The sequence below is a fragment of the Anolis carolinensis genome, chromosome 6 (assembly GCF_035594765.1).
Source record: "Anolis carolinensis isolate JA03-04 chromosome 6, rAnoCar3.1.pri, whole genome shotgun sequence".
In the NCBI taxonomy this organism is placed as follows: domain Eukaryota; kingdom Metazoa; phylum Chordata; class Lepidosauria; order Squamata; family Dactyloidae; genus Anolis; species Anolis carolinensis.
Genome location: NC_085846.1, coordinates 33,140,189 through 33,159,280, shown reverse-complemented (window position 1 = coordinate 33,159,280; position 19,092 = coordinate 33,140,189). Strand labels below are relative to the sequence as shown.

Sequence of the window (19,092 nt, the reverse complement as noted above, 5' to 3'; positions counted from 1 at the left end):
GTGGCAGGGTATAAATAAAGTTTTATTATTATTATTATTATTGACACAACGACGTTGTATGACACAGCAAACAAGATAGATATGCTGGATTTCGTTTCACAAAATCACAAGTCGAACACTTCCCAAGTGTCTAGGACTGTGTGATGTATTTTCGGATGATGCGTGCAGATCCCAGCAGGGTGGCCTTTTGCAGTTGGCAGATCGTAATTTTGTCAATGTCTATTGTTTCCAAATGCCGGCTGAGATCTTTTGGCACGGCACCCAGTGTGCCCATCACCACCGGGACCACCTGCACTGGTTTCTGCCAGAGTCTTTGAAGTTCAATCTTGAGGTCCTGATAGCGGCTGAGTTTTTCCTGTTGTTTTTCTTCAATGCGACTGTCACCTGGGATGGCAACATCAATGATCCAAACCTTGTTCTTTTCCACAACTGTGATGTCTGGTGTGTTGTGTTCCAGAACTTTGTCAGTCTGGATTCGGAAGTCCCACAGTATCTTTGCGTGCTCATTTTCCAATACTTTTTATTATTATTATTCCATAGCCTTGACCCATGCAGGGACGCTAGGAACTTTGCAAAACTACAACTCCCAGGATTCCATAGCCTTGAGTCGTGCATTGAGTCTAAATATTTTGTAAAACTACAACTCCCAAGATTCCATGACCTTGATCCGGGGCAGTTCCAGTGGCCATGATTCAAAAGACTTTGCAAAACTGCAACTCCCAGGATTCTATAGCCTTGAGCCAGGAAAGTCAAGATGTGCATGGAAGCAGAAGGCCATGTCCAACTTGCTTTTGGGACAGCTCTTGGCTGGAAGGGAGGGAGGGAGGGAGGGAGGGAGGAGGGCTCCAGGCTCCTCCGCTGGCAGCGTGCGCCCTCGGCCTGCAGGGTGCAGGCGTCAGCAGCAATAGCAACAGCGGCGGCAGCAGCAGCAAAGGCAGCAGCTCTAGCAGGAGAGGGAGGAGGAGGAGGAGGAGGAGGAGGAGGAGGAGCCAGGGCCGGCCTCCTTCCCTTCGCCTCTCGAGTCCATTTCCCCAGCTCTAGTGACACCAACGCACCAAGGCGAGCGCCACAGCTGCCCTTGCTGCCGCTCCTGCTTCTCCTCCTCCTCAAGGATCTTACAAACCGCGTCGGTGGCGCCTCCTTCTCTTCTTCTTCCCTTCCTTCCTCCTCCGAAGAAGCGCAGGGGAAACTCCAGCTTGGAAAGGGAGGGAGGAGGAGAAGGGGAGGGGAGGGGGGAGAGAGAGCACCACGCCAGCTTCCTGCTTGCAAAGAAGAGGGGTGGGGGGAGCCTAGAGAGGAGCCAAGGCGACGCTGAGGCAGCCAAAGGTAAGCTTTTTTTTGGCTTATTTGGGGAGAGTGGAGAGGTGTCCTTCCTGAACCCCAATATGTCTTCCCTCCTTTGAGGCTCCCCTCTTATTTTATTTTATTTTTTTCCCTCCCAGCTGTCTCCACCCTGCTTGCCCCGTCCCATCGCAGCTGTTCCTGTCACTGCCAACGTTGCAAATCTGAAGGAGATTTGGGGAGGGTGGGAAAAAGGAGGGAAAAGGGAAAACACCCCCCTTCTTTTCCATGGAGGGATTTCATATGGAGAGCAATCTCTCCCCTCTCTCTCCCCTCCCTCCTCTTTCCCTTTAATCTCATCACTTACTCTTCTCTTTCTCCCCCCTCCTCCCCCTGTTTGGCATTAACCTATATATATATATCTATCTGTCTCTATATGTTCTGCCTCTCCAGTAATGGAGAGACAGAGTGAGTGTGTGAGTGCTTTAAAGGAGGGGCAAAAAATAAAAAGGGGAGGAGGAGAAAAAAGAGACAGCTCTTATAGTTGTAGACACTTCCCTTTTTAAAAAAAATATGTGTGTGTGTTTTTCCAGGTTTGTTTACTGCGCTGCTCAAGAGATTGGTGCCAACTTGGAGTTTACAGGAAAAATATATAAAGGGCTTGGATTGGAGTTATTGTGCCAACTTGAGGTTTACAAATATGTCATAGATATAAACACACACACACACACACTTTGTGCATATATATATACACACACACATATACATATATATATGTGTGTATATATGGTCTTGGATTGGAGTTATTATGCCAACTTGAGGTTTACAAATATGTCATAGATATACACACATGTGTGCATATATATACACACACATATATATATATACATATGCATATATGTGTGTGTGTGTGTGTATATGGTCTTGGATTGAAGTTATTGTGCCAACTTGAGGTTTACAAATATGTCATAGATATACACACATGTGTGCATATATAGATATATATATACACACACATACATACGCATATATGTGTGTGTGTGTGTGTGTATGGTCTTAGATTGGAGTTATTATGCCAACTTGAGGTTTACAAATATGTCATAGATATAAACACACACATGTATGTGTATGTATGGGTGTATATATATATATATGTGAGTGTGTGTATGGACATGTATAGGGGTGTGTGTGTGTGGGCTTGGATTGGCGTTAATTGTGCCAACTTGAGGTTTACAAATATGTCATAGATATAAACACACACACACACACGTGTGTGTATTTATATATATATGTTATGTATATATAGGTAAAGGTTTCCCCCTGACATTAAGTCCAGTTGTGTCCAACTCTGGGGGTTGGTGCTCATCTCCATTTCTAAGCCTAAGAGCCGGCATTGTCCATAGACACCTCCAAGGTCATGTGGCCAGCATGACAGCAAGAAGCGCCGTTACCTTCCCACCGGAGCAGTACCTATTGATCTACTCACATTTGCATGTTTTCGAACTGCTAGGTTGACAGATGCTGAGGCTAACAGCGGCCGCTCACTCCGCTACCCGGATTCGAACCTGCGACCTTTTGGTCCGCAAGTTCAGCAGCTCAGCGCTTTAACACACTACGCCACCGGGGCCTCTTATGTGTGTGTGTGTGTGTGTGTGTATAAATATATACATACACACACACATATACATATGCATATATATGTGTGTATGTGTGTGTATATACCTATATGGTCTTGGATTGGAGTTATTGTGCCAACTTGAGGTTTACAAATATGTCATAGATATAAAAAACACACACACACACGTGTGCATATACATATATGTGTGTGTGTCTATATATATGGGGCTTGGATTGGCATTATTGTGCCAACTTGAGGTTTACTTATGTGCCATAGATATAAACGTTTGTGTATGCATGTGTGTGTGTGTATGTGTATGTATATAGGGCTTGGATTGGAGTTATTGTGCCAACTTGAGGTTTACAAATATTTCATAGATATAAACACACACATATGTATGTACAACTATATGTGTGTGTGTGTGCATATATATATATATATATATATATATAGGACTGGAATTGGAGTTATTACCCCTCCTCCCTTGCAAATTCCCTTCTGGAATTAAAGATTGCATTGTGTTGTCGAAGGCTTTCAAGGCCGGAATCACTGGGTCACTGTGGGTTTTCCAGGCTGCATGGCCATGTTCCAGAAGCATTCTCTTCTGATGTTTCACCCACATCTATGGGCAGACATCCCCAGGGGTTGTGAGGTTTGTTGGAAATTCAGCAAGGGAGGTTTATATATTGGTGGAAGGTCCACCAATCTGTTGGAGGCAAGTGGGAATGTTGCAATTCACAGGGAGGAATCAGCCAGGCTTTGAAGCTGCAAGGCTCTTCAATGCTAATCAAGGTGATTAACTGCAACATTCACACTTGCCTTCGACAGACAAGAGTTCTTTCTCCCACCCCGGACCTTCCACAGATGTATAGAGCTCACTTGTTCAGTTTCCAACAAACCTCACAACCTCTGAGGATGCCTGCCATAAATGTGGGTGAAACGTCAGGAGAATGGCCATATAGTCCGGAAAACTCACAGCAACTCAGTGATTCCGGCCATGAAAACCTTCAACAGAACACACACACATATGTAGGAATGGGATTGGAATCTTCCCCTGCAAATTCCCTTCTGGAATTAAAAATTGCACTTCTTGCAACTGCCAAGGAGATAAATATGTGTTAGGTTGGATTAATATCTTACCTCCTCTCTCCCCCCTTCATGAATCTCTTCCTTCCCACTATAGTGTTTGAAATTGTTGTTATTGTTGTTGTTGTTAGTTTTTAAAAAGGAGTGGCAAAGGTTAGGAAGCTAGTTTTGACATTGGCAGGAGCGGTGGAGGAGTTTGGGAAAGGGGAGGGTGTTTTTCACTTGGTGTTGGAAAAGCGGGAGAAATATGAGTAAATATTTTCTTTAAAAATAAGGACGTTTGGCATGTGGCTGGCGGATCACAAGCCTGGCTTTGGGTAAGGGGAGGGAGGCAAGGGGGACTGCATAGTATTCCCTCAACGTTGGCAACAGGGCCCTTTTTCCGGTGGAGCTGGATTTAACTTTGCATGTTCCATTCTCTTTCCCCAGAGAGAAGGGCCTGTGGGTTCACCCTCTTGGCTTGATCCTAGAGACATGTTGGGGGAGGAAAGGGGGCCTCTCTCCTGTAGCAGGAATCCTGTCCTTGAAGGAAGAAAGGGGGGGGGGGGTTCAGAGGGGCAACGACGTTGGGAACACTTCTGCTGCTGTCACAGTGACAGCTGTCCACGGTGGGACACCCGCCTAGGCCGGGGGTTTAATCTGAGCTGCTAATGCGTCCTGCGGGTGTTTGGGAAAAAAATAAACCAAAAGCCGTGAGATGTCTCTAAATGCTTTTGACCCTCAGCCCCCTGTTAGATGTTTTATTTTTTTAGGAGGGATGTGGCAGAGAGAGATGCACATGTGGCCCTGAATTCTTGCCCTCTGTTGATGTCCACGGCGGCTCAGAAACATGCAAGTTTTTGCACGCATCTGGCCCGCGGGAGGAACTGGAACAGTGCAAAAGCTGTTGTCGTTGTCAACGCTGGGCCAGGAGGTGCCCTGTTTCACTCCGCCTCCTCGCTTGTCTTAGAAATATTTTTGCAATTTTATATTAAAATTGTGTTTGCAGTGGAAGCTCCCCCCACTCTCTCTCTTTTTTCTTTCTTTTCAGTGGTAGGGAAGCAACCCCTTTCTTTGCTTGTTCCATCTTGTTGAGCTGGGGAGAAAAACTCAGAGGAAGGAAGGTCTGGCTGGTGACATAAGGACGGCTGCAGAGACTGTCCCTTGCGTGGGTCGGCAAAAGGTGGTGGGGTCAAGCCAGACTTCTTTCAGGCCACTTCCTTTGAAAACCCGATGGCACAGATGTCTGGTCTTTTTTCTTTTCTGAGGGTTTGGGGAGGGGAGGAAGGTTTCTTAACTAGAAGGGTGGCAGGTTGGAGCAAATCCTCAAGGTGGAATTGGTGGAGAAAGCTAATCTGTATTTTTGCACAAGTTCCTCCCCCCTGTGGATCTGGTACAGACAGCTGGGAGGGAGCCCGGTGTTGTGTTGCCTTCTTTCATCAGCCTGTGGCTCCTGTCCTGCTCACCCTCCCCACAGACCTCCCTTTGCCAATCTTTCACCACGTTATCCCCATGCAATATTAATTGTCACTTTACCTGGCTCTGGAAAAGGAGCTGACTTTTGCTCTGGATGGGATGGGTGGATATGAGGTGATAGCGAGGTCACCTTTTACCTTCGGTGGGGCTAAAAGAAAAACGTGTAGTAAGTGAGAGCTTTTAAATAATAATAATAATAATAATAATAATTCTGCGCGCATCATCCGAAAATACATCCCACAGTCCTAGACACTTGGGAAGTGTTCGACTTGTGATTTTGTGATACGAAATCCAGCATATCTATCTTGTTTGCTGTGTCATACAATGTTGTTGTGTCCATAATAATAATACTGTAATAATAATAACAACCGTATTCCTATATCCCACCACCATATCCCCGAAGGGACTCGGGCAGCTTACAGAAGGAACAAAGTGCCTAAAAATAAACATAAACGTGAACACAATATAAAATACAATAATATAAAACACATGCACATATAAAACATCAATTCAAACTCAATCAAACTGTGATAAGAAGTTATAGCTGGCATACTTTGAAGAAAGTTGCAAGTATTGGGCAAATAATGGTAGTCACTTAATGGGGCAGAGGCCGTGACATGACCTCTTCCTTGCCCATCCCAAAGCAAGTAGAGGGAGGGATTAGCCAGGCCAAAAATGCAGCTTTTTTCAAGTGGGAGGTCAAAGCCAGGAATCAAACCTAGACATTTTTTCTAGTGTTATGAGAGCAAGAGTTTTGTCAACACTGCAAGAGCTAAGGCAACCTTGGGGCGGTTTCATCTGTCATGTGCTGAAAGTAGTCGTCCCCCCTCCTCCTGCTGCATAACATGCACTCCACTCTCTTCTCCTTTAAGAACCTATTTAACAGCACCCGTGCAAGCCTTTGAAAGGTGCCAGAAAAGTGTAAAGAATTGACTTTGGTTGCTAGTTGATGCTTTTTTATTTATTGCTATAATGTTGTTGTTTTATTCTTTTTGCATTGTTGAATTGCATTTTTATGTAATTACTGTACATTTTAACTCTGTCATTGGGTCTGGCCCCATGTAAGCCGCCCCAAGTCCCTTCAGGGAGATGGAGGCAGGGTACAAAAATAAAGTTATTATATTATTATTATTATTATTATTATTAAAGAATCACTCTGTCTTATAAGTCAAAATGCCCTTTCTTGATTTAAATGCCACTTGTGCCATGAGTTTTTAATATTCCTTGCTACTTCACCACCAATGATAAGTACCGTAGATCTGACTTTCTGGAAGACCATATCCCATGTGCTATTGCCAAATAGTTTCATTCAGAAACAAGAAGAGGCAGACAGCACTATGGAAATCTTCACTTTTTGAACTAACAGTTGTGCTGGTTATGTGTTTCTGTATCTCATCCAAAGAGTATTTATTTCCTATCTAAACACTAGACTCCATCTAAACATTAGAAATAACTTCGTGATGGTAAAAGTTGTTTGAGAGTGGAGATGGTAGACTCTGAAGGTCTTTAAATCGGTTTTAAATGGGCATCTTTCCCCTGTGGTTTTGAATTGTGTATACCTGCATGGTAGGGATTCAATCACATGTCCCCTTCTGATGCTATGTTTCTGCCCCTGTAGCAGATTCACAAAAAGAGAAAGGTCACAATTTTTCAGAAAGCCTTGAACTACTAAAAAGACAAGTGTTCTGCTCTGTGACTTTGGCAATCGATCTATTGCATTGTCCAGGTGGTTGGAAATTAATTGTTCAGCTCTGCAAGAAAGGCACCCCGGGTGTGCTCTGCAGTCGTGTCCCTTGAATCAAGTTCCTGACTCTAGTTGCCTGTTTCTTTAGATAGAACATTTTGTGTTGGGTACGAAACGTGTGTAAGGGATACTTGCCAGGGTGGAGAAGCTGTAGTCTTGTTTTTCTGCAGCATCTGTGTGTGTGAGAGAGATGTGATAGCTTTTAGAGTGAATGGACACTCTGCTCTCATGTAGCTGAGCTCAGGCAGTATTTTAGCATATCCCTTTTAAGGCTCCTAGAGGTGCCAGCGTGGAAATTAATCTGCAGTAGGCAGGATCGTGAAGCACATGTGCGCTGCACAGGCGGCTGAGCTTTTCTTGATAGCTTCATAACAACAACAAAACAGGTTTCCCTACTTGTATACGTTACTACCTGTGCGTCCCAGATATTCGCCTACATTTGGCTGGTATAAGTTGGCACCCGACTGTGGCACCGTTAGCTGATGCGGATTAGTGAATGCCTTAGTGCCCTCTGCTTCTCACCTGACTTGACCTTTGTTTCGGATGACCTTCTCCCGGGACCTTTGTTGACTCTACTTTCTGTATTGACTGTGACTGCAGCCCCTGGGTACTCTAAAGAATAGAACAGATTGCAGGATATGTTGATGCTGGACACACACCCCTGTGGCGTTTCTACTTAAGCGTACACTAATAGGGTTAATTTTCTCTGGAGTATTTCCTCCTTTTATCTCAAATGTCCCAAGCTACTCTCTGATTATTGTCGTAAGTTGCTGGAGTATTTTCTTAGGAAAAAAACTAATACGATCACATTTGTTTCCCCAGCCTAAGACGTGTATAAATGTCTGGTAGCATGATGTAAATTATTGTGTTGTTAGATGTGTGATCTGGTATCTAGTCTCTATCAGAACATTGTTTATTTGGGGTGATGTGTAAGGTACAAGTGTGTGCACACACATATTTGCACTTGGTTTGACCACAGGTAGTTGTGCAATTTGTGCACAGTTCTTCCATGAGCTTGAAAAAGTACAAGTTTAGAATCTTTTAAGAAGTGTTTTAAATTTTGTATTTTTTTGATTTTGGAATACCTGTATTTACATATATGTACATAATGAGATGTCTTAGAGATAAGACAGATCCTAACGCAAAATTCATGTATGTACCATATGTAACTTACCTTATACACATGGCCTGAGGGTAGGTTTATATTTTAAATAATTTTGTGCATGAAACAAGGTTTGTCATGAGAAAGCAAAGGTGCCACTCTTTCAGTCATCTATGTGGAAAATTTGGGATTTTGGAGTGTTTTAGATTTCAGATTTCCAGATGAGAGCTATTCAGCCTGTATTCACATATGCTTTTGGGGAATATACTGTCTGCATGTAAAAGGGACATTGTTTATTGACTGGTTATATTTATATCTCATTGTAACTCCAGTGAGTTTAAGGTGGGATACATGGCTCCTCTTCCTTGTGCCATGTTATCCTTACAACAGCTTTCTGGATATGTTATGCTGAGATAAAATGACTAGCCCAGAATCACCCATTGTAGTTCATAGCATGTTGTCGCCTAGAACTTGTATCTCTCAGTTCTTAGTCCAGTGTTGTGCTGTATCACACATTTTCTCATAGTTTGTCTAGCTTGGTCAAATCTACATGCCTTTGGCCCTCAGTTCCTATCATCCCCAACCAGAATGGAAAGCATCAGGTTGGAGAAGGCTGGGAGATAGAAATTTGCTTGAGACCACATTGAGAGCTTCATGTTCATGCCAGGGTTTGGACATTGTTTTTGCCTGTTTAGATGCAGGAAACTATCTCTTGAGCCACAATGGCTGTCTGGAGAAACTGAAGAACTGGGTGAACCTTATCACAGTAAAGCTGTTTGGATTTCAGTCCTGCAGTGAGGGAGGCCCTTGGGAAATGTAGGAGGGCAGCGGCCACCTAGCAGTGGCATTATTCTTCTGTAGCCAAATTCAAGGCCATGCAATGTGAAAGTGTCTGTCTCATCCTGGTGATGCCCCACTCAGAGTTATGAGTAAATGCCCACTGATAAAATTATTTTCTGCAGTGTACTGTTATGTCCTGGGAAGTGGTGAACTTCAGGGTGTGGTGCACGCATGCGTAATATTCCAGTTTTCATTGATTTCTTCATTACAAGTGAATGTCTTCAGGTACAGTCATAAAATCTCTGAGTAGGGGAACTAGGAATTGTGTTTTTGGAAGAATTGTGTTTTGTCAAAGAAGACTGATACCTAGAACAAGAAACAGTATTTAACTTCTAAAGTGAGATGTAGAGATTCAGGGATTATGATGATTCAACAGTGAGGAAACACATTGCACACGTGCAAAGACATTTTGTTTCTTGTTCTTTTGGGATCCAGGCTGTGTTGATATTAAAATCCTTGATACTTTGCATTATACTGTAATAGTCATTCTGTCGATATTTTTGGACATTGTTGCTCAATGTTGCTTATGCTTGCTAGGTCCTATGGGACTTGCAGACTGTAAATAAACAAACAAACATAATTTTAAAAAATAGAAGAATAGGATGTTTGGTCTCAACAGTAACATTAATGAGGTGGATCCTAATAACTGCAATTTTGACAACATATATCTGCAGAATCTGTGACCTCCCAGATACTATTAGACTCTAGATCCCATTACCCCACCTAACATAGTATACAGTCTGGGATAATGGGACTTGTAGTGTGGTAGCATCTCATGGATCCCAGTTTCCTCGTACAGTACAGTCTCACTTATCCAACATAAACGGGCTGGCAGAACGTTGGATAAGCAAAAATGTTGGATAATAAGGAGGGACTAAGGAAAAGCCTATTAAACGTTGCATTATGATTTTACAAATTAAGCACCAAAACATCATGTTTTACAAGTCTGCCACATGCTTGGGAGTGTGGCTGCACTTGTGTTGTTGTTGGGTGTGTTGGCCCTCTGCACATTGCTGCCTAGAGAAACAGCTGTGGATCCGAGCAGGAGGCAGACTACGTTGGATAATACAGAATGTTGGATGAGTGAAGGTTGTATAAGCGAGACTCTACTTCCTGAAAAGTGTCAATTCAGTTCTAACAGTACTGAAGTTAATCCTTATCATAGCTCTCTGGGGATGGTTGGTATTGTTTATATCATAGATGGGTAGGGGGTTGAGCTTCAGGCAGAGAAATGTTGGTTACTTAAGACGATTGCGTGACTGTGTGGCAAAAAATGAGATCTGATTCATATGAATGTCTTAGTCTTGGCAAATGTTGGGAATTGCAGATCCCAAGTTTTGGTTTCGTTAGATTCTGTGGTTTCTAATCTCAGCTGAGAGCCAAGTGCTTGTAAATTTGCGGCCTCAGTTGTCCTGGTCCCGTCTTCTGCTTCCTGTCTATTCCTGCTCTCTGTCAGCAGCTGAACGCCTTACACCCTTTGGCTTTTGCTTTGGGGGAAATCGCTCTGGTTCCCTGCAAAGCGTCCAGGAAGGGCAAACCCTGCTGGAAAGGAGCCACCGAAGACTTGTTGATCAGAGGCAAGCAAGCGAGCTGCCCCTCCCCTGCGACTGTGGCGTAGCACGTATCCGGGCAGTTCATAGTACATTACGGCACAGGCTAGCCCAGCAGGGTCTCCGAGCCATGGAGCTAAACAGGGCCGCGTCTTGGCTTTGAATCTGGTGCGTTTCTAAAGGGAGACTTCGCCCTTTTTCTCTCTGCTGCTCGCTCTCTGGAAGTGGGGCATAGTTCACCACAGCTGGCATGAGTGGTTGGAATTGTGTGTGTGGATGTGTGGGCGGGGAGATGTCAGCTGAAATGCACGTGGAGATTCTCTTGCACTGTGTTTTAATATAAATGGCCAATTCAAAGTAGAGCGAGGAAGAAAACAGGCAGAGCTCTGCTGACTGCGGTATGAGACTCGATTTGGAAAGTGGAGGGGGAAATCTTGGTCAGGGGCCTCCCTCTGATTTGAGCTTAAAAGATCCACCCAAAAACCACTCTTGAAAGAGACACAGAGGAACGATACTGCCAATAAAAATGCCCATGGGGAAGGGGTGGGGAATGTTGGCTGAATACTGTCAAGAATTACCCACACACCATTGTTCATTTGACTTGGAGGGCTTGCCTATACAAGCCAGAAAGCTGCTGCCTTTAGAGCAAAGGGTGGGAGAGGTGTGGCCCTCCAGATATGGCTGGATCATCCCTCATCACTGGCTGTGTTGGCTAGGGCTGATGGGAGTTGAAGTCCAACAACATCTGGAAGATCACACCTATTCAAGTATGGTTCTGGATGCCCTGTGTGGACATATCTGCAATGGTAGCCATTCCTAAACCTAGTGAAAAATGTATGTTGGTGGGAAATTGCTGGTTTTGCATTCATAGTTGGTGTTGCTATGAAACTTTCAACCTTCATCCAAATCAGACTGCCTGGCTTGGTGCATATGTATGTATTGCTTTCTTTCTATTGGTTCGTTTCATCTGCATGAATATAACTAGAGGTTTTCGTCTCAAGGACTCTCATTTTAGTAGTTTACTCTCTATTTGTGGTGTATGGATTTTACATTCCTAAAGGCCTGTGAATGAACAGGACTGGACAGAGATATATATGGCCATCTGAGGTAAAGGAGAAGATATCTATCCCCTGCCCCAGTCCATGTGTATAAATTGTCTGGGTCAGCAGTGAATCTTGCTTCAGCTGTAGTGACAGGACACAGAGCATTGCCACACCTGCCGGGAACAGGCCGGCTCAGGGGAAACATTGCAAGGCATGTACAGCTCTGTTTTTCAGTATCTCACTTATGCGCTCCACTCCTCCGTCACATCTACCTCCTGAGGCAGTGGCCTCACTCCACCAGATGGTTGAAACTGTGAGCGGGTGGTCTGCAGGGACAGTTGCAACAGTGAAAAATGATCACTCTTAGTGTATATTGCAAAATTTCTTCTGTTTTATTTTAAATTTTCCCAGGAATGTAAATCAGGTTGGTCAGGTATGGAGAACTTGCTTTAAGGTTTAGTGTTGTTATGGGAGTATTGCTAAAAACTTGGATGCGTTTGAGGAAAAAAATCAGAAAGTGTTCTTAAAATGTTGTTAAGGGATGAAAGGCTGGTGCTTAATTGCTGAAAACAGAAGTGCCTAGGATCAGAGGAATGTTATGAATTGTGCCAAGTGTTTTAGATGGCTGACTGTTTCCTTCATTGTAAACTTCTTGCCTTTGTTGAATGCATTTTGAGGAGAGTGAGGTTGACTAGCCATGGAAGAGCACTCTTGACATGTTCGGTGATTATTTTCTTTATAAACAATATTTTTATTTTCCGGTGATCAAAAGATTCACTATCCATGAAGAGGAAGTGTGCCAGCATGTTGAGGGAACACCTAGATTTGCAAAAAATCCAAAACGGTCCAATCATATCCCCACATTCACGGTTTTGACTTTTGTTGATGTTGATTATTGCTGATTATTTACAGATTAGATTTAAAAATTTCTCTCTAGGAATTTCTAGGTCCTCCACTGTGACTCTATGCTCAACTCTCCAGTCATGTTGGAGGACCTAGAGATTACTAGTCAGAACACCTCTCTAGGAATGTTTGGGTCCTCAAATGTGGGTCCTCTACTTCCTGGTAGAGGAAGTTGGTAGACCTAGAAATCACTAAAGAGGTCAAAAAGGAGAATGTTTTTCATTTGTGCTTTTTTTCTTTCACTTTCATAGGAGTTCTGTGCCCCCAAACCCCAGTGAATATGGAAGGCTGACTGTACTACTACTAAGTATTTTGGGAGGCATTACAGAGTGGGATCCCTGAGAATTAACCTCTAAGACTGAGCATAATCAGTGGCTTGGTTTTGGGAGAATATTAGAACATGAAGACTGGGAAAATATATTGGAATATCTGGGGGGGGGGGGAAGGCACGTAAGAAGGTGCAGTTCTCAGCATTTCATTTTAGGAAAGGATGTAGACAATTTGGTAAAGATGAACAAGGATAATAAGACATATGGAGAACTCAATGTAGGAAGACAGGTTGAAAGTACTTTGTTTGTTCAGCTAGGCAAAGAAAAAAATGGGAGATGACCTGTTGTACTTTTTAGATACTTCAAGGATTGCCATAGAGAAGAAAAAATAGGGTTCATTCCTTTTTGGCCCAAGTTCATACGACTAATAGTCTGAAGTTACTGGAGTGTAGATTTCAATTAGAAAGGAACTTCCTTATTAGAAAACACCTCTTGGCAATGGAGTCAACTGCCTTGAAAGGTAGTAGAGTCTCCTTCTTTAGACATCTTCAGAAAGAGGTTGGATATCTACCTGCTAAGGATGCTTTAGCTGGAGATATACTTTAGACAGAGAGTTGGACTCAACCCATTGGGCCTCTCCCAACTTTATAAATCTGGAATCCTGGACTAGAGTGTTCTATACCACAGTATTTTATTGCAGGTCCTACCAATGATATGATAATACAGTACTTTATTTCTGTTTATTTAAAACAGGAATAGGTAGACTTTGGGGCTCTCTCTGTCTTCTTTATAAATAGAACATTTAGGTCTACCAAGTCACACTTGATACAAAACACATATACGGTACTTTGAATTCAAAAATCCAGGAATCCATTCTGAGTAACAGAAGGGTTCACTGCCTTCCCTTCCCAAAATCTGATCCTGGTTCCAACTGACTGGCACCAAGTTTGGCAAATGACAAAGAAATGTTTATATTCATTGAAGTACTTGTTGATGGGTACACTGTTGTGCCAATAATTGAATAATATTGTAGCAGTTTTAGCCTGTTTCTGTTTGTTTGTGGAGGGTTTTTTTTTGTAATTTAAGGGGCTGATTAAAAAACAAATCCAAAATGATGGTGACTAATAAAGTAATAACAAAGGTGTGAAGATATATTTCTCAGTTTGACATGATGGGTAGATCCTAACTATGCCTCTTTAAACAGACACAATGTTACAAACGTGGTGAACACCTGTGTGCAAACCATGCTGTCTAGTGGATTCTGTAGTTGTAATCCACATAATCTCTGGATATATCTTAAATTTGGCATCTGATAACCTGGGCTGGAAAAGCAAATGCAGGGTGTGAATGGGAATGGGTGCATTGCACCCTATATACTCACTCATGCATCAGTCAAGAAATTCTTGTTCAAAAAACCAACCCAAAAATCTTGGGTCAATTTATCCACAGATTAGTGTGGGTATTATATCTTAACTCTTGTCAGAAAAGAAACCCTCCTCTTTGCTGAGTAGTGGTGAAAGGCGAGAGCTTAATCCATCTTGGGGGGACCAAAAGAAACCCTGACCTCTCTACTCTCTCTGTCATGGCACCGCTTCTGGCCTTTTTGAATTCCTGGACGGGGAGATTATGGCTGGTACCTGAGGCTTTATTGGTGCTTTTCTCTCTCTGTGTAGTGTGCCTCAACTTATTCCTGGGTCATATCAAAATCCATATTTTTGACCACCAAACCTTCCCTTGAGTTATACCTGAGTTCGACTTATACATGAGTATATATGGCACTTCTATCATTCTCACTGAGGATCTTTAGTCCATTCTTGTCCATGAAAGCATAATTCAAATTGCATTTTTTCTGTTGAGATAACCATCTTGATGGGAAGGATTAGGGAGCTAAACAAATATTAGTTTTGCTGAAGAATGACTCTTGATTTATCCATAAGTCATATCAAAAATCCATATTTTTGGCCCTAAAACTTGCCCTCGACTTATACATGAGGTCAACTTATACATGAGTATGTGCGGTATCTCCATCATTCTGCAGTTTGGGAACCTTTATTCCTTGAGCATTGCGTCGTCCTTTAAATTGCAGCTCTCTTGTTGAGAGAGAGACATTTTGACGAGAAGGGTGGGTGAGCGATAAGAAAACCTTGGTATCTGATTGGTTACTCTGAACTGTGCCCAATCCCGGATTAAGCCGGGAGTCCAATTAACCACAGTCAGGAGGTGGGCAAAATCCTGGTGCCAGATTGGCTCACAGAGTGTTCTGTGCTCTTTCTCTGTTGCCAATCAAAAGGAGGACACAGACCTTTCCTGAGAAAAGGTGAGCTCTCTTGGTGCCCCATTGGCTCCTAAGCATTCTGAGTCTCTCCTTTCTGGCCAATGAGTTCTAACAGAGAACTCTCTTACCCTCGGCTTTTGAAAGATAAATCTCCAACATGTTAAAAATTAATTTCTGCTTAGAAGCACAATGCCAGATAGCCTGGCTCCACGATGGGAAGGGTTTTATCTGTTGATTTATGCATATCAAGCTATTTTTAAAAGCAATGCCAGGTTGGATGTCCTTCTTCCCTGCACACAGTTTGGATCCTGTTGACAGAGGTGTGGGAGATTTCCTATTTGCAGACTCCGAGTGCCAAGCAGCAGCTTTTAGAATGTAGTTAGTATTTTTTAATATATTCAAATATGGTTCTGATATCCCCAAAAGGGCCTAATTAATAAGTGTGTTGCCTGTGGGATTCTCGTCTTCATCCTCTCCCTCTCTCTCTCTCTCTCTCTCTCTCTCTCTCTCTCTCTCTCTCTCTCTCTCTCTGATGTAGGATCCAATTCCCGCTCCCCCTCCTGCCCCCTCCCCATTTGAATTTCCCCTGCCAGTTGTCGGAAAGCATTAAGCGATGGGCTGCCACTGCCTCTGTGCCAAATGAAAACCGAATCCTGCTTTCGTTGCTGCCTGCCGGGGTGGTAGAGAGAGGGGGAGGAGGTAAATGGGTGGGTGGAGAAGAGCTGACCCTTTTTCTTAGATGCCTTTCCTCTCTCTCCCCTTCTCTGTGGAGCTCTGTGTGTGTATATCAGGAAACAGTAGCTGGTTGTGTTGCTGGGGCTTCACTGTAAGCTGAATGACCTTCTCTCTGTGACACAAGGGGATGATAGTTGTATTCCTTTATTGGCAGAGGGTTGGGGACTTGGGGGGGTGTCGCCTAATATCTGAAATGAGGAGGGGGCCAAGCCAGCTTGCAAGTGAAGCAGCCACTGCCCTGGAAACCCCAGCCCTTTTACTCCATTTGCTCCATTTATCTTTAAAATGATTTGGGTTTGGGTATTGGATTTTATCAGTCACGTTTTTATGTGCTCAAGGTGACATGCTGTGACATAATTATAAAACAGATGTATTTAAAACCTTACGAAATGGCCATGAAAATAACTGAACAGAACAGAAGCATAAAAATAATTGAACAGAAGCGTGTGTGTGTGTATATATATATATATATATATATATATATATATATATATATATATACTCGTTTCAAGAAGTGAAAAGAACCAAACAAATCTGAACTGGGAAGGCTTGCACAAAAAACACAGATAAGATTTGCATGAAACTAGTTATTTTTTTGAGAATTTCTGGTTTGTCTTATATCCCCCCAACTTGTCCCCCCAAATTGTGGCTTGTGAAAAGTTTTGGTTTGTTGTTGGCTTGTTTTGAACCATGGTTTGTCTCATTTTGCTGGTTTACTACTCCCAGTTGCCCACACCCAACACAGAAGCTGACAAAAGGAGCAGGAGAGGAACAGATTAGTTTGTTTGGTTAATTATGGGACAATTCATGGATAAATCAACAGAGCAAGGATTAGAGTTTCATGCATCACATAATCTGTAGAGGATTAAAGTTTCACACATCACAGACCCCCTGTAGCTGTGGTATTGTTTTTTAAAGTGCAGCAAAAGATGCAAACAATGTCTTGTGTGGTTGGGAGTCTTCAGATTCACACTCATGCACAGTGGAGGAAAATGGCTGTGATCTTCCACTTTGAATGCAGTTCAGTGGCAAGACATCATTCTGAATTCAGCTCGTGTTAGGAGAACCACCTTCTCTTCATAGGAGAAGAGCAATTCTCAGCACCTCCAGTTTCAGGGTTTCAGCAAGAAAAAAAAATAAGACAGTTCTTGTTCCTTTAATGGTTGTGTAGAAGAGGGAATTTCATCAGATTTTGCATATTACCTGGTTGTAGGACAAGCAACCCTAGCTGTAATTCCCTCTTCTACACAACCAGCCTTTCCGTTTTCAGTCTAGCAGCCATGCTTCAACTGAAAGGATCGTGTTGCAGAAGATAAGCTCTCCAAGGCATCCAGATCAGTACAGTAGGTTCTCCCTGTCCATGGGCTCTGTATCCACAGATTATATGGCTTGAAAATATTCAGAGAGAAGAATTCCAAAAACCAAGGATTGGTTTTGCTGTACTGTATCTTCCTACTATTTCACAGATCCTTAGACTCTTGTTTTGCTGTGCCATTGTATGTAATGGGACTTGGACATCCATGGAATTTGGTAGCTACAAGGATTCCTAGAATGAAATCTCAGCGCATACTGAGGGTCTACAGTACTTTACAACCAACTTTCCTTTTGCCTGGAGTGCAAAAGGCCACCTAACAGAATGGCCTCGAATGTGGGTACATGTCCACTGTACCTATATCCAGCTTCTATAATATCACTAGTATGTAAATATAGTGGTGGAGCTTCATGCATTGCACACCCTTGCAAATTAATCATATGAAGGTTTTATGGTGTTGTTGATATGCCAGATGTGGGTCATGAACTGCAAGTTAAAAGTAACTGAATTGAGCTTCGGCTGAGGAACCATTGGCCTTTCAGATGTTTTGAACTACAACTGCCACAGTCCCCTGCCATTGGTTGTCTGGAAGCCAAAACTTTAAAGATATCTGGCAGGTCATTAAGCTGTTTGGTCATTTTTTGGCAAATAATTTTCATGTGTTTTCCTGTCTAAAATGGGCACATTACCAGATGAAAAAATTAGCAATAAAGGTGCTTCGGTATGAGCAATGAGCCAGGTTGTGTATTTCAAACTGCATCTCACCTACAATATTACTAGGTCAGTGGCTTTGGGCCAGCCCCTGTTTCTCAGCCTCTACCCTGCTTTTTGCAATAGACGTATAATGATAATAGCTTTCCTTACCGAGTTGTAACACTTGCTGAGATAATGTATGAGAAGTGCTTTGAACACTCAGAAAGCCATACATGAGCATTGTGCATTGCTAATAATATAACTAATTATAGTCCAGATGTGGGAGAACTTGGCATGGCTTTAGGTATTTGTATTGAGAGAGTGGCTTATAAAATTGGAAACGTGCTCCTGAGACTAAATTCCAGGGTTGGGGCTAGTTCTTGCAAACAGCCAACGAAATGGTAAACCTCTTTGTTGGCTGCACCGCCTCGAAAGTGCAGCCGCCTCAGCAGGGTGGGGTTGGGGTTGTTGGAAACTACATGAACAAGAACCCATCACAAGCCCTGCCCCTCTGTGTGGCAATGGGGAGGAAGATGTGGACATGTGGACATGAGCAGAGAGGAAGGTCTTTATGGTTGTGCAAGGACAAGAAGCCTCTTCACCGCACGCAAACCTATCTTACCCACCTACCATAGTGTTGCTCAGAAGGCTAAGAGGCCCCCCAAGCCGTTGAACCCAAGTTCCCTATCTGGTTGCATTTGCAACCCATGCTTCCTGTCTTGGGCAGCTGGACAGGGCTTTGCAACATCCCCATAAGGTGGAGAAACTGAGGCCCCCCATTTCCCGTCTCCAGATATGATAAAGAACGAACCAAACCAATATCTCACCCTGTATATATACATACCGCTTTTGAGCATCTTTAAAAAAATAGAAATGTATTTTTCAAAAATTGAAAAATACAAAAAAAAAGCCCGACACAAATAGGAATAGTACCTGGTTCATTCATTGATATTCCAAACTTTTTCTTATCTTGCATTTTTGCCCCTTTTTATTAAAGGCAGCTTTTTAAAAAGGCAGATATAGTGGAAGTGTACAGGTAGCATTCTTCCCAATTGCTCAGCACAAAATAGCCCTGTTTCCGGGTTTGCAATATTTCAGTGACTGCAGAAGCATACAGGAGGTGTTGAGGCCTACTTTTCATTAAAATGAAACTTAGTTATGTTAAAATTATTCAAATATTCTTTAA

At 42.9% G+C, this 19,092-nt stretch overlaps 1 protein-coding gene across 1 annotated transcript in view; it reads left to right on the top strand.

Annotated features, from left to right (window-relative positions):
- Positions 1 to 988: 988 nt before the first annotated feature.
- thra (thyroid hormone receptor alpha) overlaps positions 989 to 19,092 on the top strand; it is a 169,938-nt gene continuing 151,834 nt past the window's right edge. Inside the window, exon 1 of the mRNA XM_008113348.3 lies at positions 989 to 1,326. The gene's annotated coding sequence lies outside the window, so the exon portion shown is untranslated. The remainder of the gene's footprint in view (positions 1,327 to 19,092) is intronic.